The sequence below is a fragment of the Orycteropus afer genome, unplaced genomic scaffold (assembly GCF_000298275.1).
Source record: "Orycteropus afer afer isolate SDZICR_OR568_19922 unplaced genomic scaffold, OryAfe1.0 scaffold00074, whole genome shotgun sequence".
NCBI classification, from domain to species: Eukaryota; Metazoa; Chordata; class Mammalia; order Tubulidentata; family Orycteropodidae; genus Orycteropus; species Orycteropus afer.
In genome coordinates this window covers 4821286-4844334 of record NW_006921661.1, presented here as the reverse complement: position 1 = coordinate 4844334, position 23049 = coordinate 4821286, and the positions used below count along the sequence as shown (strand labels likewise).

At 48.3% G+C, this 23049-nt stretch overlaps 2 non-coding genes across 2 annotated transcripts; one reads left to right on the top strand and one right to left on the bottom strand.

Moving 5' to 3' along the window:
- The first annotated feature begins 3148 nt into the window (after window positions 1–3148).
- Window positions 3149–3220, top strand: TRNAP-AGG. Its single transcript has one exon. It is a non-coding gene; the product is annotated as a tRNA-Pro (tRNA).
- Window positions 3221–3411: 191 nt separating this feature from the next.
- On the bottom strand, window positions 3412–3483 carry TRNAP-UGG. Its single transcript has one exon. It is a non-coding gene; the product is annotated as a tRNA-Pro (tRNA).
- Window positions 3484–23049: the final 19566 nt, after the last annotated feature.

Here is a 23049-nt window from a genome sequence, read left to right as displayed (position 1 = left end):
CTCCTAGCACTGAAGGCTACAGTTCATCCGTTCACTTCTTTCTCAAACCTGAGTTGGGATGCCCGTGGCCACACTGTCCCCCATGCCTGGTGGCAGAGGGCAGAAGGCTAGCTGTGGCCACAGGCTGAATAAAAGGGCCTGTGTTCAGGCTGCTCACCTCCCACCCTGTGCCCAGTGGTTTTCTATTTCAGTTGCTGTAAAAATATCACCTTTGATCTTAGCTTGTGGCTCTTTTTTAAAAAAAGAGAAGAATCCACCAGCAGGCTGCGTTTTCATTCTCCACAGACCTTCCTTGCTCTCTCCTGTCTCTCCTCCCATCCTCTCCTCTGTGGGTCACCAGCACCCCCTGGGCAGCCTAATGGGGCCCAGAGCACCTTAGGAATCAGACAGCCAGTGGCCGCCCAGGCTGGCTCTTATTTCTCTGCCTGTCTCTGTTTGCAGAACGAATGGGATAAATGAGGGTGTGTGCGTGTAAAGAACTCCCGCTCTCTCCCCTCCTACCTCTCCCTGCTTCTTCCCTTCCGCTCAGTGGGCCAAGATTCTCCAAGATCCCCTGCTTGGCCGGGTTCAGACTGCTGCTCCAGCCTCCTGTCAAGCGCATGGTATCAATCATAGCCCTGCATCTGTGAAACCTCGAGTCCTCCCCAGAGCAGAGGGAGAAGGAGGAGTGGGGCCTGAATATTTATATCACGTCATCAAGTCAGCCTGCCTGCAGCCCAGATTTGCCTGAAGACTGGCTTCCAGGCCTGATGGCTCTAATACCCCACCTACCCCTTGATGGACACATAGACAACTGTTCCATTCCCAATGTACTTGCCCCTTTCCTCTCTGCAAACTCTAGGAAGATGAACGCATAGGTCACCCATCCCTGGCGGTCTCATATACTCTGGCCCCTGGGCTGGCTGTCCCAGTACATTCCTGGGCCTGCCTGCTCCATGTTGAGACCTCTGAGGGGGAAGACACCTTCTCATCTCCTGGATGCTTCCTGCCAGTGACATCATTCCCAAGGGTCCCAGCTCTGGTAGAAGGGCCAGAGAATCTAGCCATCTCTCTTGGAAATTTCTTAGCTGACAGGCATTTTGTGCCAGTTGGGAGGACAATCAAGCGTTGAACCTCTGACTCACACCAGTCTTTGAACTGTTGTGATGTTTTTCTTTGGTTTCAGCTTTTAGAGTAAGAGATAAAATAGAGTCACTCAACAAACACTTCTCTACATACGCATCACCTGCACCTGGCCCTATACTGACATGGCAGCTGTGCTCCTTTAGGGAGCCCTTCTACTCCCCCACTGGTGGAGACACAGGGGTTAGGCAACCAGGATGATAAGGAGTGCAGGAGCTGTAGGTACCCAGAGGAGACTCTGGTCCAGCTGGGGCACCTGGGAAGTCTACCTTGAGGACATGATATTGAAGTAGAAATGGCAAGGCGGGGGATTTACAGGGAGCGCTTGGCATCCCGGAGAGAATGGGCAGCTTTGAATTGGATGGGCAGCTGGGAGGTTCAAAGTAGAATGAGGAGGGCCTGTTGAGAGGTGAGGAGGGAGGGGTCAGGCCTGATATATGCCGGAGAGTGGAAGGGGAAGAGCTCAGTTGCTAGTCTCAGGACTGAGGAGAGCCACTACTGGGTCTGAGGGATGAATGCCAGTGTGTAGACTGCCCAGGAGGAGGGCCTCTCTGGGGATGCTAAGGGCCAGGCCTGGGCAGAAGAAGTGAAGTCCTGGGTGTGTGTCCAGGCCACAGGCTCGTTTAGCACCAACCACTGCCGCCCAGGGCCCAGACTGAGCTCCTCACAGACCAGCCCACAGCCTGGGCTAGGCAGAGGGTGCAGCCAGGGTGGCCACCACTGGGCAGGGGGTTTGGGAGGCACGTTTGACTCATCAGTGTCCCCAGGGTTCATTCAGCTCAGGGCTGGGACAGAACAGGCGCCAGGGAAAGCGTGTGGTGTGGAGTCAAAGAAGCTTTACAAGCGCTTCCAGCAGACAGACTAGAGGAATTCCTTCCCGCCCTCACATCCTTAGACCTGGGAATAAGAAAGTGTGAGGCTCCAGTGAGCTCCTAAAAGCAAAGGGCCAGCTAATGATACAGCTGTAAAGGGGGTCACTGGGGAAAAGTCCTTCCCCATGCTTTCCTCTCAGTTTCCCCATCTTGAAGCCAAGCTATGTGTGTTTGTAATGATAAGCAATGCGAGCTGGTTGGACGTGGACCACAGGAGCCTGTGAATCAGGGGCCAGCCCAACCCTAACCTTGCACTCTGCAGGGTATGTGTGTGCTGGTGGGAGACTGAGCTCCTCTTTCCTCCCTCTCATCTGGCAGTAAGACAGGGCACATCCCATCACCCTATTTCATTCACCAGGTGGGCAGCCCGGACACGGTCTACATTTCCCGGAGACACTGGCCACTCAAATGATGGCGGGGCTCCACGGAACCCCTGTTTCTCTGGGTCGGTCAGCATCTTTGCTTCCCACAGAGGCATCTCGGGAGAAGCAGGTCACTCTCCACGCACGAGCCTAGTATCCTCGGCCCGTGGACATAGAGCTCTCCGCCTGCGCTCCGCACCAGGCGAAGTGGAAGCGCAGCAAGCAGTGCCAGGCCCCCAGCGCTTTGTGAGGCCAGCCCCGAGCGGGTCTCAGTCAGCGAGTTGCGCCCAGGTTAGGAAGCTGGATGGAGTTTGTATGTCTGACACAGCCCTGACAGAGATTTCAGGCCAAAGCCTTGCGACGTCCGCTTATCCTCCCTTAAAGCTAGATGTCCTGGGACCTAAGGCCCAGGCTGCGTAATGATGGTGATGATGGCAGTCACATCTGCGCTTTAACAAGTTCCGCACAGAGTTTAGGGGGTTTCCCCGCTGCCCTGGCCTTGTAGTTCTCTGGAGTCCAGTCCTATCTCCAGAGTGCGGTGAAAACCCAGTCTCCTCTTCTGCAGATACGTACATTTTTCTAACGCACGCTGGAGTGCATGCACGAGCCCTAGGCTTTCTGTCTGCGTCCATCCCGCAGACGAGAGAGCAGGTGGAGGACAATTCGCCTGGCAGTGCTTGTGCGACAGCTTGGGCTTCCAGAAGCTAGCAAGAAACAAGGAATTAAACTGCGCAGGCTCCGAGACTCCGCCCACTCTACTTAGAAAGTGAACTGATGGGTTTCGTAAGCGGCGGCTCGTTGGTCTAGGGGTATGATTCTCGCTTAGGGTGCGAGAGGTCCCGGGTTCAAATCCCGGACGAGCCCTTCTTTTTCTACTGCTCCGCATCTTTGCTCTCTGGCGTTGAAAGAATTAATGAGAAAAATAACAGTAAATGAGTGAAATTACTCGTCTTCAATGAGCAATTCTGATTTTTGCGTCCCCAACCGTATGTGTTGGAACTACACAGATTCTGTAAGGTACGGGTGCAGAACACAAAAAAACTATTGTAAAAGAGGGGCTCGTCCGGGATTTGAACCCGGGACCTCTCGGACCCAAACCGAGAATCATACCCCTAGACCAACGAGCCAGCTGTTAAATATACCCTTCTTAATTTTACTAGAAAGTAAACCATCAGTGTGAGCATGCGCGTGCGTGAAATGGTTTGATGAAGCATGAACTCTATGTGTGAAAACCCATGTGTCACTGTGCATAGAGTGTCCCGCTCACACGAACATGATCACTCAGGGACTACCAGTGTGCTAGGAGTTTGTTCCCAGGAATTTGCTGCTTGCCTAATCTGCCCAGAAACGCTTCTTCTACTCTCTCCCCTCTCATTCCTTGGTCTGAGTCCGGCTCTTGCCCCTCCGTTAGGCCTCGGCCTCGTTGCGAGCCTCGTCCCCTGACCCAGGAGCCCTGACCTGTGCTCCCCATTCCAGCACCTGGTCTGAAGCGGCAAAATCCGGGTGTTGCCCCCCATGAGGGCGTGTGGGGGCCTCTAGGTACCCGGAGGTGGTGTGCATTTCTGCACCCAGCACGCAGCACCAGGCCTGGCATTCAGCAGGTGCTGAATCTATTCAGGCCGATTATTTGGCACAATACATCAACTTCTAAATGTGAAATGTCAGCACAGGGCGGAGCGAAAGGTGCACAGGCCTGTAGTTGAGAGCAACACAGAAGGTCACCCAGCTGCAAGTAGGAACCGAGGGGCCAGTGCTCCAGAGATGGCCGAGGGCGGCCTCAGCTTTGCAGCCTAGTGCCAAGCTATGATTAATACTGGCCTAGGCAGCAAGAGGACCGAGGCTTTGCGCCTTCCTCAAACAATGAATAGAGCTTCTAACACCGAGTCAGAAGAACTGGATATATATAATATTATTATATTTTTTGTATTAACTAACGTCGCTCCCACACAGCACCTTTCATCCTTCCCCTCAGTGCCAAAGCTCCCTGGAACTTTCCCCCATCTCTCTTTGCTCAGCACTAGGCACCAGACTGGAAGCTCTATGGGGGCAGGAGCCAAATCCAAGTCCTTTCTGTCTTCAGCATTTGGCACAGGACTTGGTCTAGAATAGCAATAATTATTAATGATCAGCTGTGATTTCATGAGCTACATTCTATTTAATTCTCATAACTCTACAAGGTAAGAAATATCCTCCCCATTTCACTGATGAATAAAAGAATCTGAGGGGTTCTGTGTTTTGTTTATGGTTACAAAGACACAAGTGGCAAAGCTAGGACTGAAATTCAGACCTCAGACATCCCTTGGTGCCCGACTTGCTTTTCCCCTATATATATATATATATATATATATGCAGTTCCACATATATACATGTATATTTATGACATATTTATATTCACATTTGTTTTCCAGGAAATATCTGAAATTGTGTGGAGATCATTTATAAGGAACAGGGCAATTCCCGACATTCATATGTCCCTGAGTCACTAACCCCCACATAACTCCTGGCTCTGCTGCAGTTTGCTGCTTCTGAAAATGATATTACTTCAGCCTGTCCCAGCAAGGCCTCCATTTTATGTACATTCCTGTCTGAACACTTGAGAAGGATTCACAGAGTGGGCCAACAGCCTTGCAGTTTTTCAGGCACTTTTTAAGTTGCACGTGAGTAGTGAATGCAGGAAGGTAGAGATATCTTAAGCCTTACCATGTGGAAAGCACACAGTAAGTAATTTTAGATATTTTCTGACTGACTCCTCTCAACAGCCATGTTGAGATTTACAGTCATCCCCATTTTACTGATGAGAATGCTGAGGTCAGGGAAGTGGAGTGACTTTCTTAAGGACACACATTCACTAATTGTTGGAATTGCAATTGCTCATATATTGAACTGACTTCTGGTGCCAGACCCTTTGCTAAAAAACCCAACCCTCAAACCCACTGCCATCGAATCGATTCCAACTTTCTAAGGCTACAAATCTTTATGGAAGCAGAATGCCTCATCTTTCTCCTGTACAGAAACTGTCCACATTTTGGTTAGCAGCCAAAAGCTTTAACCACTGCACCACCACAGCTCCTAGACTCTTTGCTGTGAGCTGAAAATTCAGAGTGAGGAGTGCCTAGCCTCTGCCTTCTGGAATTTTACTAGTATTTGGATCTGTCTGACACCATGTCAAGAGCTCTTTCCAGCAAACCACAGCCTTTGTCCTTTGAAACACTGCTTTGTCCTCCCTTCTATGAGGATATACACAGTCATTCTAGTTCATTCCCTACTTCTTGAAGTCTTCTCCCCATCCACAGCTTATGGCTTCTCTCTCTAGTTACCTTCATTCAAACAATTCTGGAAATGCCCGCTTCCTCAGGCAGCCTTCCTTGATTGTTCCAACCTACAGTCCCCTGCTCCCCCTTCCTCCTACCTATTGCTCTCCTTCACATGTACTTATTCCTTGGTCAATCCAGATAGGAAGCACCTTGAGAGCACAGAATATGGCCAGTTTCTCTCTGGGTCTTCTGCATGAGGCTAAGTGCTTGGAAAATGTTTGTTGATTTATCATCCATCATTGATAAGACAGAAAATAGGAACTGGGAAAAGAGTATGGAACATGGATGGAGTGAAATAGAATTCGGACCTAGGTTCACATATAACCTGTGCCACTATGTGTCTACAAATCATTGCCTTTTAAATCATTACCTCTCTATAAACCTCAGTTCCTTCCTTGTAAATTAGGATAATCATCCCTGCCTCTCTCACAGCCCTGCAGGAGAATCAGAGGTGAGAATGGTTGTAAAAGCCATATCCTTTAGGGAGTGTCCTCAAATTCACTGTATGTCCTTGGCAAGGCATGGCCCTCCCTGGGCTTTCTTCCCCTCCAGTTGCCCAGAGGACCACTATGGTTCCTCCCAGCTCTGCTCCCACCTTGACCCAGACCTCCAGATTCTGCTCTGGCTCCAGCACATGAAAGCCTGGTTGAAGGCCCCCATCTTCCTGGTGTCTCAGTCTACAGAGGTCCTGGCAGGCCCAGGCCTCTCCAGCTGGCCAGCCCAGGCCAGGGACCTTCCTGGGAGCCTGTAGGGCTCCAGACTTCCTGGAGCCAGGAAGGGAAGGGCTAGGAGATGGCTCAGGCCTCAAGCCCCACAGAGGCTGCTGCTGCTCTGCCAACCCACAGCGGGGAGGGGAGCAGATCACAGGGGCATCCAGTGAAATAGGGCAAACCTGGCACAGAGCTTCAGCAGGCACACAGGCCCCAGCTGAAGGGCTGAGGACAGCGCTCTCAACCTACCTCTGCACCTCTAGACCCCTCTATACTCCTGATTTGCTGCTGAGTGACCTCAGTTTTCCCCTCTGTAAGATGGAAATGGTAACCTCACTTCACAGCACTGTTGGGAGATAATGACAGTTTTCAGACCCCCCCGACATTGCCCAGCTCAGGCCACACTGTCTGTCACCTGGTCTATGCCAGTGGCATCCCAGCTTTCAAAATAATGCCTTTGTGACACATGGCTAAGAAGCCACCACTACCATCCTCCTAAGATGAAGACAGAGCTGTGAGGCTTGACTTTATGAAGCTATCAGAGCTGAGAACAGGCTGGGAGCTGTTATCAGGAGTCAGCTCCAGATGCCCTACTGTACTCAAGGCCTGGGCATCGAAAGAGTCCAAGGAGACATGTTGCCTCCAGCCACCCCTCCTTGCCTCCTGTCTTCTCCCCCATCTCCTGACTCAGAGGTGAGAGGAGAAGAGAGGAAAGGGAGAGAACGGAGGGGAAGGAAAGCACTGCTGCCTCAGTGACTCTCCATGGCCCATATGGGGCTCCCACCTGGCCCAAGCTGCCCCCTCTCCCAGACCTCCACTCCAGAGTCCCCTTGGGCTGTGTCAGGATCAAAACTCCCAGTCTAGGCACTTGCCAGGCTGCACACAGAGCTACAAATGAATCATCAACCTCATGCCCCAGCCTGGGAAATTAAAAGACACTTAAACTCTATTCCCAGTGAGAATGCCTTGCATCTTCCCCAGAGTAAGGGGACTTCTCCACCAGCCTCACCTCCCCGCAAGCCATGAACATACAAGGTTGTTTGTCCTCGTGTTTGGGGATGATCTTAGGCAGTCCTTTCACACTAGCCAAATTTGAGCTCAGTTGGAAGGCTGGGCTGGCTTCCCAATCCCTCCATGATCAGCTGGGGAACCCTGAACATGTCACTCAAGCTCTCAGAGCTGTATTATAAAAGAGAAAGTTGGAGGAAGAAAATGAGGAAGTGCAGGTGAAAGTCTTGGAGGGCTGTCAAATAACGCTGACTGCCTGATCTGTGGGAGCTCTGGTGGGGCAGTGCCTAAGGCATTTGACTGGTAACCAGAAGGCTGGCAGTTCAAACCCACCTGTCACTCCTCAGAAGAGAGGTTGGACAATCTACTTCCGTAGAGATACTGCCTCGGAAACCCAAGGAGGGGTCGCTATGACTCGGGAAAACGACTCAACGGCAGTGAGACCCTATCTGAGCAGTCAGGGTACAGCGCAGCTTGAAGCTCCTCTGCTTATTCTCAGTAAATGACCTTTCCTTGCCCCCACTCCTGATAGACAGATGCCATCAGAGGACCAAGTAGGCCTGGAGCATCCTTGCTCTACTACCTGCTAGCCATGCAGCTGCCCTGCCAGGACTGTAAGGTTGTTGGTCATTGGGAAATGATAAAAACTTGTGCTTGGAAGCTGTTATGACTGTTGAGTGTCTGGGGGTTTGATCTGCCCACGACCTAGTCCCGCCAGCTGCAGGTCTCTGCCCAGAACCTGGCTCCTCCATGAAGCTTCCCAGACACCCTGGTCCACTCCCCTTCTACCCCACTCCACCCTTCCACTTCAACTTCTACAAACTTTTTTTTTTTTTAATGTTTTAATAGGTATCCATCTGACATTTATTTATATTTGTTTTCAATTGACATGAAATCAATTCACGAAAGACTAACCAGTTTAAAGTGGCATTTAGTATGTTTACAATGCAGACATCACCTCTATCTGGTTCCAACATTTTCATCACCCCAAAAGGAAACTCCATATCCATTAAGCATCACTCCCCATTCTCTCCTCCCCTCTGCCCTTGGCAACCACCAATCTGCTTTCTGTCTCTGTAGATTTTCCTATTCTATATATTTCATAGAAATGAAATCATACAATATGTGACCTTTTCTGGTTTCTTTCATTCAGCATAATGTTTTCAAGATTCAGCCACATTGTAACATGTGTCAAAACTTTCTTCTTCTTTTATGGTTGAATAATATTTCATTGAATGTATATACCACAATTTGTTTATCCACTTATCCATTGATGGACATTTGAGTTGTTTCTCCCTTTTGGCTATTATGAATAGTGCTGTTATGAACTTGCGTGTGCATGTATTTGTTTTCAGTAATTTTGGGTATATACCTTGTCTTCCCCAGAGTAAAGGGACTTCCCCACCAGCCTCACTTCCCCCCAAACCATGAACACACAAGGTTGTTTGTCCTCGTGTTTGGGGTGATCTTAGGAAGTCCATCTCCTAGCCCTTCCCTTCCTGGCTCCAGGAAGTCTGGAGCCCTACAGGCTCCCAGGAAGGTCCCTGGCCTGGCTGGCCAGCTGGAGAGGCCTGGGCCTGCCAGGACCTCCCTCTGTAGACTGACACCAGGAAGATGGGGGCCTTCAACCAGGCTTTCATGTGCTAGAGCCAGAGCAGGGTCTGGAGGTCTGGGTCAAGGTGGGAGCAGTGCCAGGTTTGTCCTGTTTCACTGGATGCCCCTGTGACTGCTCCCCTCCCCACTGTCGGTTGGCAGGGCAGCGGCAGCCCATGTGGGGCAGCCAGGCATCCAGGTGAGCAGAGGAAGGGACACAGGCTCCACCCCCATCAGCCAGAAAAGCTGGGGAAAGAGAAGCCAGGGGGAGGAGAGAGCAGAGCAGCAGCCAGGCATCCAGATAAGGGCTGGGAGGAACCCAGGCCCCACCTCACCAGCCAGGAAAGCAGGGGAAAGAGAAGCCAGAGGGAAGAGAGCAGAACAGCTGCCAGGCATCCAGATAAGGGGGGGGGGGGACCCAGGGCCCACCCTCATCAACCAGGAAAGTGGGGGAAAGAGAAGACAGAGGCGACTGGCAACAGAGTAGAGCAGCCTCAGGGATACTGGTAAGGGGAGTACTATTGTGGCTTGCGTGTTGCTGTGAAGCTTGAGGTTGTGCCATTGGTGTTTCAAGTGCCAGCAGGGTTGCACATGGTGCGCAGGTTTCGATGCAGCTTATAGACTGAGACAGACTAGGAAGAAGGAAGAGGCCATCCACTTCTCAAAGAATTGGCCAGGGCAAACCTTATGAATAGCAGAGAAACACTGTCTGATACATTACTCCACAACTTTATGAATAGCCCAGAAACATTCTCTGATGTAGTGAAGGGTGACGAGCCCCTTAGGTCAGAAGGCTTTCAAAATATGAGTAGAAAAGAGCTGCATCATCAGAGTAGGACCAACCTTACTGATATGGATAAAGTAAAGTTTTCGAGACCTCCATTTGCTGACGTGGCATGACTCAAATTGAGGAGCAAGAGCTGCAAACATCCATTAATAATAGGAACATGGAATGTATGAAGTATGGATCTAGGAAAATTGGAAGTTGTCAAAAATGAGATGGAATGCATAAAGATTGATATTTTAGGCATTAGTGAGCTGAAACAGACTGGTTTGGGACATTTTGAATCAGACAACCACATGATCCACTATGCTAGGAATGACAATTTAAAGAGTAATGGCGTGGCATTCATCATCACAAAGGATGTTGCGAGATCTGTCCTGAAGTACAATGCTGTCAGTGATAGGATAATATCCATATGCCTACCAGAAAGCTCAGTAAATATGACTCTTATTCAAATTTATGCACCAACCACCAACGCCAAAGATGAGGAAATTGAAGATTTTTATCAACTTCTGCAGTCTGAAATTGACCAAACATTCCATCAAGATGTGTTAATTATCACTGGTGACTGGAATGCAAAAAAACAACAAAAACAAAAACAAAGAAGAATCACTGGTAGTTGGAAAATTTGGCCTTGGTGACAGAAATAACACTGGAGATCACATGATAGAATTTTACAAGACCAATGACTTACTCATTGCAAATATGTTTTTTCAACAACATAAATGGTGGCTATACACATGGACTTCACCAGATGGTGTACACAGGAATCGGATTGACTACACCTGTGGCAAGAGGCAATGGAAAAGCTCAATATCTTCAGGCAAACCAAGGGAAGGAGTTGATTGTGAAACAGACCATCAACTGCTCATATGCAAGTTCAACTTGAAGTTGAAGACAATTAAAACAAATTCACGAGAGCCAAAATACAATCTTGAATATATCCCTCCTGAATTTAGAGACCATCTACAGAATAGATTTGATGCATTGAACACCAATGACTGAAAACCAGAAGAATTGTGGGATGACATCAAGAACATCATCCATGAAGAAAGCAAGAGGTCATTTAAAAGATGAGAAAAGAAGAAAAGACCAAAATGGATGACAGAAGACACTCTGAAACTTGCCCTTGAACAGAGAGTAGTTAAAGCAAATGAAAGAAATGACAAGATAACAGAGCTGAACAGAAGATTTCAAAGAGCAGCTCGAGCAGACACAGTCAATTACTATAATGAAATGTGTGAAGACCTGGAGTTAGAAAACCAAAAGGGAAGAACATGCTTGGCATTTCTCAAGCTGAAAGAACTGAGGAAAAAATTTAAGCCTTGAGTTGCAATACTGAAAGATTCTATGGGCAAAATATGGAATGATGCAGGAAGCATCAAAAGAAGATGGAAGGAATACACAGTCACTGTACCAAAAAGACCTGATTGATGTTCATCCATTTCAGGAGGTGGCATATGATCAAGAACCAATGGTATTGAAGGAAGAAGTCAAAGATGCACTGGAGGAATTGGCAAAGAACAAGGCTCCAAGAATTGATGGAATACCCATTGAGATATTTCAACAAACAGCTGCCCCACTGGAGGTACTCACTTGGTTATGCCAAGAGATTTGGAAGACAGCTATCTGGCCAATTGACTGGAAGAGATCCGTATTTGTAACCATTCCAAAGAAAGGTGACCCCACAGAAAGGGGAGATTGTCGAACAATATCACACATAAGTAAAATCTTACTGAAGACAATTAAAAAATGGTTGTAGCAGTATATTGACAGAACTTCCAGAAGTGCAGGCTGGATTCAGAAGAGGATGTGGAACAAGGGATATTATTACTGATGTCAGATGGATCTTGGCTCAAAGCAGAGAATACCAGAAAGATGTTTACTTGTGTTTTATTGACTATTCAAAAGCATTTGATTGTGTGGATCATAACAAATTATGGATAACATTGAGAAGAATGAGAATTCCAGAACACTTAATTGTACCCATGAGGAACCTGTACATAGACCAGGAGGTACAGGTCTATGTTCGAACAGAACAAGGAGACACTGCATGGTTTAAAGTCAAGAAGAGAGTGCATCAGGGTTGTATCTTGCACCATACTTATTCAATCTATACGCTAAGCAAATAATCTGAGAAGCTGGACTATATGAAGAAGAACGTGGCATCAGGATTGGAGGAAGGCTCATTACAATCTGCAATACGCTGATGACACAACTTTGCTTGCTGAAAGTGAGGATGACTTGAAGCACTTACTGATGAAGATTGAAGAATACAGTCTGCAGTAGGGATTATACCTCAATTAAAAGAAAACAAAAATTCTCACAACTGGACCTATAAGCAGCATCACAATAAATGGAGAAAAGATTGAAGTTGTCAAAGAGTTCACATTGCTTGGTTCTACAATCGGCGCCAATGGAAGCAGCAGTCAGGACATCGGATGATGTATAGCACTGGGCAAATCAGCTGCAAAGGACCTCTTTCAAGAGCTGAGGACAGAGATGTTTCCTTGAAGACTAAGGTGTATCTGATACAAGCCATAGTATTTTCAATCGCCTCATATGTCATGTGAGAGCTGGATGATGAATAAAGAAGACCGAAGAAGAATTGATGCTTTTGAGTTGCGATGCTGGCAAAGAATGCTGGAAGTACCATGGACTGCTAAAAGAACAGATCTGTCCTGGAGGAAGTGCAGCCGGAATGCTCCTTGGAAGCGAGAATGGCCAGACATCGTCTCACCTACTTTGGTCATGTTGTCAGAAGGGACCATTCCCTGGAGAAGGATGTCATGCTTGGTAAGGTGGAGAGTCAATGAGGGAGGGGAAGGCCTTCAACAAGATGGATTGACACAGTGGCTGTGGCGATGGGCTCAAGTATAGCGAGGATCGTGGAGCTGGCGTGGGACCGAGAAGTGTTCCCTTGTGCTGCGCCTAGGGTCGCTATGAATTGGAGGCAACTCGACAGCACATAACAAGAACAACATCAACCTTGTCTTAGTTATCTAGTGCTGTTTTAACATAACTACCACAAGCGGATGGCTCTACTAAACAGACAATCGTTTTCTCACAGTTCTGGAAGCTAAAAGTCTGAATTCAGACCTCAAGCTCTACAGGAAGGCTTTGTCTGTAGTCTCAGAGCACGGTCCTTGTCTCTTCAGCTCCTGCTTCCTGGTTCTGTGGAGAGCTCCATGTACCTAGGCATCAATCTTACCCCATCTGCTTCTCTCACTTGATTGTTTAATCTCTTTTATATCAAGAGAGATTGACTCAAGATATACTCTACACTAATCCTGTCTCATCAACACAATAAGACAACCCATTCCCAAATGGGATTATAATCACAAACATAGAGATTAGGAATTACAGCTATATAACGGGGGGTGTGGTAGACACAATTCAATCCATAATACCAAACTCACTACCATAGAGTCAGATCTGACTCCTAGTGACCCCTCCTTGGGTTTCCAAGGCAATATCACTACTGAAGTATATTGCCCAACTTTCTTTCCAAGGAGTGGTTGGTGGGTTTGACTGCCAGCCTTCTGGTTAGCAGTCAAATGCTTTAGGCACTACACCACCAGAGCTACTGGCTCAGAAACCCAGGTTAGATACAACTTGATGGCAGTTAGTTTTAGCCTCTTTTTCACCCAGCTGTGCCTGAGGGGTGGTGGTTATCAGTAGAGGCAGTGCTGAGGGTCAAAGGTGATGAGGGCACTAGTGTGACATTGGGAGTGGCTCTGGCAGCATCCTATAAAGCCTCTCTGAGCCTGAGTGGCCAGAAAAGCAGGTGTAGAGTAGGGGTCCTGGAGAAGGGAAGTGACTTGCCCAAGGCCACCCAATCATCCCTCAGGACCCTCCTTTGACTACCATATCCCTTATTCCTGAGGCCAGGAGCTAAGTAAGGACCTTGGACTCAGCTGCCATGCCTCTCAGAGGCTCTCAGGAGCCTATTCCAATCCCCTGATTCTTCCTAAAACTTCTACTATTCTAAGCTCCCAGTTGTAGGAGTTTGTGAATTGTGTGACATGAGGGAGGGCTTTTGGCGGGCCAGCTGTTTATGAAAGCTGATTTCAGGATGGGATATAAAGAGTACTGGTTATACTCCTTTGAACCAAAATATCACTGCTTTTTCCACTCTATCACACCACTTAGGAGCTCTGGTAGCATAGTGCCTAAGACACTTGACTGCTAACCAGAAGGCTGGCAGTTCAAACCCACCAGCCACTCCTCAGAAGGAAGATTGGGCAATCTACTTCCATAGTGATGCTGCCTTGACACCCCAAGGAGGGGTCGCTATGACAACAACAACATCACACCACCTACCTTAACCAAAAAATCAAACTCGCTGCCATAGAGTTCCAACTCATAGAGACCTCTCCTTGGGTTTCTGAGGTGGTATCTCTATATTGCCCTACCTTCCTTCTGAGGAGCTCTGGTAGCACAGTGCCTAAGGCACTTGACTGCTAGGTTCAAACCCACCAGCCACTCCTCGGAAGGAAGATGGGGCAATCTACTTCAGTAGTGATACTGCCTTGGAAACTGGTGGGTTTGAACCGCCAGCCTTCTGGTTAGCAGTCAAATGCCTTAGGCACTACGCATCTACATTACCTACATTAAATCACTTATTCAGATGAAGGTATTGAAAGCCTCTGTTAAAATGAAAATCTGTTATTTTCTAGACTTCTTATGAAATATCAGTTGAGCTGGTATCTTTAAAAAAACTCACTGCCTTCCAGTTGGATCCGATTCATAGCAACACCTCCTTGGGTTTCTGAGGCAGTATCTCTATGAAGTAGATTGTCCAGTCTTCCTTCCAAGGATGGACAAATATAATGACTTTAAACTTTTGTTTTTAACTGTAGAAACTTTTATCAAACAATTTATCAAATGGTTGAAAAAAGAGAGGCATTTGCTGAACTTCCTGGATGGATGGGAGCGGTGTGGGTGGGGGGCAGGGCTTCAAGGAGCTAGTGGCCCCAAAGCAGATCCTTAATGAATGGCTGGAATTTTGCCAGGGGGAGATGTGGAAAGGGCATTCCAGGTAGAGAGACCAAAAGATGGTGAGAGGAAGGCAAGTGGACTGATGGAAGAGGCACCAGAGTGGGAGAAGTAGCTGAAGAAGGGCTGGGCTAGAGCAAGGTTTAGTGAGTCTAACTGCTTGCCAGGCTGGAGAGGATGAGGTCTGGCCATCAATGTCTAGCAGGGGACAGACAGAGTGTTCAGGGTATTGGTGGCAGTGTGGGGTGAAGCACCAGGGCTGTGGGGCACTGAGCCTGGGAGGGGGTGCCCCCACAAGCTGGGTCAGGGAAGGCTTCCTGGAGGAGCTATGTGATGTCCATGTTGTGTCTTAAAGTGGGAGTCAGCACTTTGGGGAGACATTCCAGTCAGAGGGGTCAGTGTGAGCAGAGGTTGTGTGGGCTCCTTTGAAGGGAGGTTCTAAGCAGAGAAATAGAGCACCCTGCCCTGTGTAGTGCCTAAGGCATTTGACTCCTAACCAGAAGGCTGGCAGTTCAAACCCACCAACCACTCCTCAGAAGGAAGATGGGGCAATCTACTTCCATAGTGATACTGCCTCGGAAACCCAAGGTGGGGTAGCTATGAGTCGGGTCCAACTCATAACACATAACAACTCATAGCATATAACAACAACAACACAACAGCCCTGCCTACACTAGTATGTGGCCCAGCTCCCTTTACCCACTGCTCCCAGCATAACTCCTTATAGTTTATCCTTTCCCAGATCCCCTCCGAATGCCCTCTGAAGCTCATCTGGGACCCAGGCTTTGCCCTGCTCCTCTCCCCATAGCTCCCCATCATCCTCAAGGTAAAGTCCAAGTTTCCCATGAGGGAATCTAAAGCCTGCATCATCTGAGCCCTGTCAAGCTCTCCAGTCTCCAAGAGGCAAAGGAAGGTGAGGTTGGGGGCACATGGCCCCGCTACCTCCTCCGGATGGAGCAGGCGGAACTTCCCGAGATAAGGGCGGCCCACAATGGGGGGCTGTGTGGTGCAGGCTGTCTCCTCCACCAGAGGAAATGAATGGCCTCCGCATCATTAATCCACAGTGGCCTGAGGCACCCTTTTCTGGGGCGACCCACAGTGGGCAGAGGAGGAGATGTCCCCACCCTCCTACACACTGTCCCAGTCATAGAGGCTGGGTCTGCCACTTCAGGCCTGCCTACAACTCCTACCATACACACAAGCAGGGCGCTGGGCAGAAAAACAGAGGAGGAGGCAGCTCCAGTTTTGGGAAGCAGTTTCCAGGTTCACTGTGTGACTGCGCCCCAACAACTATGTGACATGAGCAAGCACCTCATCCTTTCTAGACCCCCTGGCCCCCTCATTGATCCCCAGGCTCCCTCCTTCTCAGTGGTTCTGGGAGTCTGAGGACAACACATGCCTGTCATTCTTGTCTTCCCACCCCTGTCAGCACAAGGTTCTCTGGACACACTCTATCTAAATGTGGGAGTTCCCTCCAATGGTAGGATTTGAGGCCCAGGCAAGATCGCTAGGGGAGATGTTTTGGGTTTTGTAGGCTAAGTCACTGCAACTGAGGTCAGTGAGAAGAACACATGGCCTTGTGCCACTCTGGGCCTCAGTTTCCCCTTCTGTGCCATAAGAGGTGAGACTCAATAGTCAGTCTCTGATGGGCTGAGTGGTGGCTCGGAGGAGGACATTTTTTCCCCTAAGCATTGAAGGACACTCTCTTGGCATAAGGGAGGGAACCCCCATCCCATGAGTGATGCAAGATAGGGCTAGATGGACACCCAGTGGCATCACTAGGGTTGGTGTCACCCAGAGCAGTAACTCATAGTGTCTGTTGCCTTTCCCCAGGGACCTCCTCCTGTACCAAACCATAAAGAAGTTTAGTAATGTTTATTATCAATTTTCATCATAGAGTAATATGTGATAAAGATAGTTGTGAATTGCTTAAATGTAATATTCTTTAGATTCTATGAATTCTAACAACAAAATTGCTTTGTAAAATTGTTTTACACTTAATTACAACATTATAAGTTACAACATTGTTAGTAACTAAGTTTAAGCCACTTTTTTTTTTTCCTCTTTTTTCTTTAATTACTACTTTGTGGTAGTTATGTTTGTGTGTCAACTTGACTAGGCTTGGTTGAGTGGCTGGGCAGCTGGATGTAGTCTTCCCCATGATGAGACTGGTAATCAACTCCATGGTGGAATCTACTATGAGCAGCTGAGTAGCTGTCTTTGGGTATGTGGTCTGCTTCCTCTTTATAAGGAGAAGCTTTGAGAATGGTCTCTAACCTTTGGCACGTTTGGACCCTGCATGTAGCTGTGTCGTTGCTCAGCAGCCTGCTATGCTGTGCCGGCTTTGGGACCTACAATGCACTTAAGTAAATGGCCTGCCATGTGGTTTGGTAACATCAGGACTGTGCCTTTTTACTTGTCAACCTTGGGGCTTCTCAGCCTCAGCAGCTGGCAGCTGTCTGGGTGAAGAAACGCTTCCAGGTCCAGTGGGCTGGGAGCAGGAGGCAGAGCTGGACCCCAAGGTTGAGAAGCTTTCACCCAGCCCCTAGAGCCTGGCACTTGAACTTAGACTTGAAACCTCCAAATTGTAAGAATAAACTCCTGTTTGTTAAGGCCATCCCATTTGTGGTATATTCCTGTCAGAGCAGCACTAGGTAACCAGAACATACTTCTTTCTCAAAAAGTTATTGGTGCAGGTTCACAAATACTAATCACCACAATATTGTAGTTAAAACACCAGAAAATTTGACAAAATTAACAACTATAAAACACCAGCAGCAATGGAAACAGCAGGACATGCATGTAGCCTGCAGACGAAACCATGTGATTCAAAGCACCATTGTAATTGGGTAACAATGACAGCTCTGACCAGAGCACATCAGAATGGTCAAAAGTAAATTAGCACAGAGGTTTAGCCTTGTAGGTATACTGACACCTAAGCTGGGCTTACAGAAAGTGTTTTTATTGTTTTAACTAACTACAGGGATATTTTAATAGACATAGTAAATTTTTGCTGAAACACTGCATGAAAACTTTATCATCATTTTGGTGTCTGACAGTGTCACCTGATGTATTCTGTACCCCCTGCACCCCTCCTTGTGATGCCACTATGGACACCAGTGAAGATGCAGTATAGAGGGTAGTAGTGTTAGATAAAGGCCTGCAGAGACTTGAGTGTGAGTCTGAGTATGTCCCAAGCTTCAAACCCTGTCATTTTGGAGCTCTGTTCCCAGGGGCAGCCTGGGACAGGTGAATGGAGCTCAGAAGGGTGGCCTGAGGGAGAACAGAGTGGAGCCTGGGAGTGAGGGCAGCTGAGAGCAGGAGGATGGATAGGGGACACTAACACTTCCAGGAGAGGAGGTGGCTCCTAATCAGAGAAGTGGGAGGGAGCATGGGGAGGGGTGTCTGGAGAGGGTGGGAGGATGGGCTGGTGAGCCAAGCCTGGGGCTCAGGGCAGAGGCGAGAAGCAGGAGAGCCTGCTGGGGTGGGGGAGGAGGCAGGAGTAAGTAGAAGGTAAAAGGGAGAGGAGGGGCAGGTTCTTGGATCTGGGAAGTGGGGGTGAGGGGCAAAGTCCAGAGGGGAAATGCTAGATGGAGAAGGGTGCCTGAGAGATGGGAAAAAGGAAGTCTCTTCCATGGAACAGGCCAGGAGAAGGCTGAGAGCAAGAATGGAAGCAGATGCAGGTAAGTTTGGAGCGACTGGAGGTTAAGTCATGCTCCCTGTGAAGCAAAGGTGGTACCATCTGGTGCAAGTGGAGAGCCTTGAGGGGTAAAGTTTTGTTGCTGAGAGAAGAAAGAGAGAGAGAAGGCTGATTAGAGTATATGGAAGACTTCACCTCTGAGGACCAAGCTCAAGTGAATCCAGACCCACACCAGCCTGTAGCGCTAATTATAGCTGACAGGTCGTGGTCATGGGAGCCAAGGCATGAGCCCAGGTGGTCTGACTCCAGAATCCTAGCTCTTAATCATTACACTCAACTCCTTTATGATAGCTATAAATATTTATAGAGAACTTACTAAGTACCAGGCATTGCACCAAGCTTTTTACATGTGTTAACTTGTTTAAGTCTCATTACTACCCTATGAGACAGGTATGATTACACATACAGACACAAGTGGCTCCACAGGCACACAGACAACATACAGATATACAGACACACATGGACATATATAGATACACGTACAGATATACATGGACATACAGATACACAGACGTACATTGGTTCACACCCAACCTCAAGTGATGGGAGAGGGGCGGGAGCCAGCTTGATTGAGAGCGCTCTCCCTCCCTCTAGCTCCCCATCATTCTCTACCTCCCCACTCCCATTCCTCTGGCAGGATGCCAAACCTCTTCCTTCTTTCTCCTTTGTTAATGGTTTTCAGATTATCTTCCTATGCCCCTCAAAGTCCTGACTCATCCTCCCTGTAGGAGTAGAGGAGATTGAGGAATCTAAGTCCCTGGCTCATATGATAGAGGATTCCAGGCCATAACCCCAGGGTTGGCTATTGGGTGCTGGGGACTCCTGCCATGCCTCACCTGCAGCCCAAGCCCTCCTGGGAAAAGGCTCCCAGAGCTGGGTGCTGGCAGCCAGAGCAGAGAGATGCCCCTCCAGCGTTTGACTGGGATGACTTGGGAGTCTTGGAAGACCCCAGGTTCATCACCCCTGGGCTGTGCTTGGCTAGCCAGAAGGAGAGCCTGGACTTCTACAGCTCTTCCTGCCTCCTGTCATGCCCCACTCCCTCATGGAGGCTCTTCCAGCCCTTCTTGACCCCCAAAGATAGACAGTTGTCTCCCTTACCCCAGGCCATTCAACTGCACAGACCAAACTCCCTTTGGGGACCCCCTGGGCTGCACAGATTTTGTTCATTCATGAACATGAATGGCTTCAATTAGGAGTTTCTAGTCCCTTATCTATAATTAGGGAGTTCCCAGTCCTCCGTGATTCAGTCCCAGCCTTACAGCCCTGTGATTCAGTCCCAGCCTTACAGCCCCGTATCAGGGAAAGTCTGTGCTGGAAGGGCTTTGGGCATCCCTAAGCTCTGACGAGGAAGCATAGGCTGCTGGATCCCAGAGAAGGAACCCTTAACCAGATGGTTCTCAACCCTGACTGCAAGTCAGAAGCACCTGTGGAATCCCTGGAGATTCTGAAGCTCTTTACACTGGGGTTGAGATCATTGCCCTAACCTGTTACAGCGGGGAGGCTTCTCAGAAGAGATGGCACTGAGTGGGTTTTGAAGGATGAGTAAGAGTTACAGGCTGCAGAGTTTTGAGAGAGAAAAGGGCTCTAGATAGAGGAAACAGTGTCTCAGAGCCCCAGAGGTGGGAATGGGAAAGCTGGAGGGTAGGTGTGCGTAATCAAACCCTACTAGCCAACATTGGAGAACTGTGTAAAATTCTGCTTTGGGGCCAAAACCAACAGAGGTACAGCAGACACCCCTGTGCACCCTTCCTGCCATCATTCCCACACCCACCAGAGACCTTCTCAGCCCATCAATTAACAGCTTAAATTTTACAGGGTGGCCAAGGCTGAGCACCATCCCTTCTTCCACATCCACCAAGGCAGGAAGCCCAGAGTCCCCTGAGGAGACATCTGCTTCAGTCCCAAAGGTACCAAATGGAGCTTCCAGAGACAGTCAGGAAACATTGTTCTTTAGGCTCTGCTTTGTGGATAGTGGGGACTTGGGCCATGCGGATTGTGTACCAGGTGTGTGTGTGTGTGTGTGTGTGTGTGTGGTTTGTCCTCATTTTCCTCATCAGTGAATTGGGGATAATGGCACCTGCCTTGCTCATATTAAAATCATCATTAGAAAACTGTGAGGATGATAGAAAGCTGAGGCAATAAGAGCTATCATTCATTGAACATGTAAAAAAACAAACCAAATTCACTGCCATCAAGTTGGATCCGACTCATAGCGACCCATCCTTGGGTTTCTGAGGTGGTATCACTATGAAAGTAGATTGCCCAACCTTCCTTCCGAGGAGTGGCTGGTGGGTTTGAACTGCCAGCCTTCTGGTCAGCAGTCAAGTGCCTTAGGCCCTATGCTACCAGAATTCCTCTAACTGCCAAATGCAGGATCCACATGGGAGGTGGTGGTGGACTTGGGAGTAATGGCCTTAAGCCCATGGGAGAAGGGGATCTTCCTAGAAGACAGTGAGGCACAAATAGAGAAGACCCTGCTCAGAGGTGCAGGTGACACAGTATTTCAGGGGGATGGAGGGCATGTGTGTCGTTCTGCTGCCCACCTCCAAACCGTCTTTGTGTTTGAAGGGAATCTCTCTCTGAATCCTAGCAAGAGCCAGGGTCCCATGTCTGCTACAGAAGCTGAAGTATAGTCCCTCTTGGCCCTCAATCACCTCTCCCACTCAGTGTACAAGAGTGTCCCTACCCCCCTGCTCCCTATACAAAGCCCCTCACTACCCACACCCTGTACCAAGTGCTCTCCCACCCCCCAATCCTGGCTGTTCTAAGGTTCCCCCGCCCATTCTACTCCCTGCACCAAGGCATAGGACCCAGGCTTAGCCAATCAGGTGCCCAGTGGGGGGTTTTGAATCTTGAAGGAGAGACCTTAGTGCTACAAGGGCAGTGGGGAAATTCTTGTGGGAGGTAGGTGGGGGAAAAGGTAGGAGGAGGAAAGAAGTGAGCAAATGTATTCATTCAAGAATTTGAATGATTTACTGAATCTTAATATAAAACAAATATAGTGTGAATGAATGAGTGAGTGAGAAAATCATCATGTGAATGTGTGTGCCCAGCCCCTGGTGACCTGAGCAGCTTCCAGGTGGGGCAGAGGGCCTGGCAGGGACTCTGGGTGGGCATATCAGGTTCAATCACAGGGGTGTCCTTTGAATTCTAATTCAGAGGCCAGGCAGGGGGTCTGGTCCCTGACAGGCTGCCCACCCCATAAAAGCCCCGATTTACACGCCAGCCGCATGTTGAACACGATGCCGTCTGCACCTTGTTTATTTACTTGTGAGAGCCAGGTTGTGTCAGCTCCTCTGTCCTTTCCATCTCCATATGTTCAAACCCCACATGGTGAAGAAGACAGATGCCTTGGAATAATTTTGCGTGAAATTGCCGTAGAAAACTATTTGGCCCACATTTGATTTCACCTCTGTTACAGCGTAATTTGTTATCCTGAAACATGAGGCAGCTGGAGGCCTGGAGGAACAGATGTAACTGGGGGAAGTGAGGGCTCCCAGGCAGGAAAGGTGGCGTCACAGAGTGGTGGCACAGCCTCGCTTCTCCTGGGCAGGCCTGCTCCTGACCTGACCTGTGCCCCTCACAGTGGGGAGTTCATGGAGCCTCTCTGGGCTCTGGTTTCCCTGTCTGTAAAATGGGGACAAGGGCACCTACCTCCTGAAGCTGTTCTGAGGATTGAATGAAATAATTCACATAAAGAATATAGCATAGTGCTTGGCCCATAGGAAGGGCTCGGTAAACGTTTGCTATTATTCCTGGAAGGGAATAAGATAAGGAGCCCTGGTAGTGCAGTGGTTAAGTGCTCAGTTGCTAGTTGAAAAGTCGGTGGTTCAAACCCATCCAGTAGCTCTTTGGGAAAAAGATCTGGCAATCTGTTCTTGTAACAATTGTAACCTAAAAAACCCTATGGGGCAGTTCTACTCTATTACATCCTCTGTGGACTGGATGTCACCTAACAATAAAGGCAACAGCATTATTCCTGGAAGAGATGTTTGTCCAAGTGAGGTTATTTGTTTGTTTGTTTTCTCTTTAAATGTTATTTTGTTGTTGTTGAGAATATACACAGAAAAATATATACCAATTCAAAACAGACACCAGTTTCTACACATACAATGTAGTGACATTGATTGCATTCTTCAAGTTGTGCAACTATTTTCACCCTCCTTTTCTGAGATGTCCTTCCCTCATTAACATAAACTCATTGCCCCCTAAATTTCCTATTCAATCTTTTGAGTAACTGTTGTCACTTTGATTCTACATAAGATAAACTATTGTTCCATTTTATGAAGACTTCAGGGATATTTCTGTTTAAGATTTAAAGATTCTCTCAGGGCAATAGGGAGTCCAACCACCCTTCATGGTTCCAGAAAGTCTAGAGTCCATGAGCATTTGCAATTCTGTTTTGCATTTTCTCTCCTTTGATCAGGATTCTTCTATGGAATCTTTGATAAAATGTTCAGCAATGGTAGCCAGGCACCATCCAGTTCTGGACTCATTGCAGAGGAGGCTGTTTTTCATGGGGGCAACACATTCCATATCTTCCTCCTATTTCTGACTCTCCATCTTCTTCTTGTTCCAGGTGAATA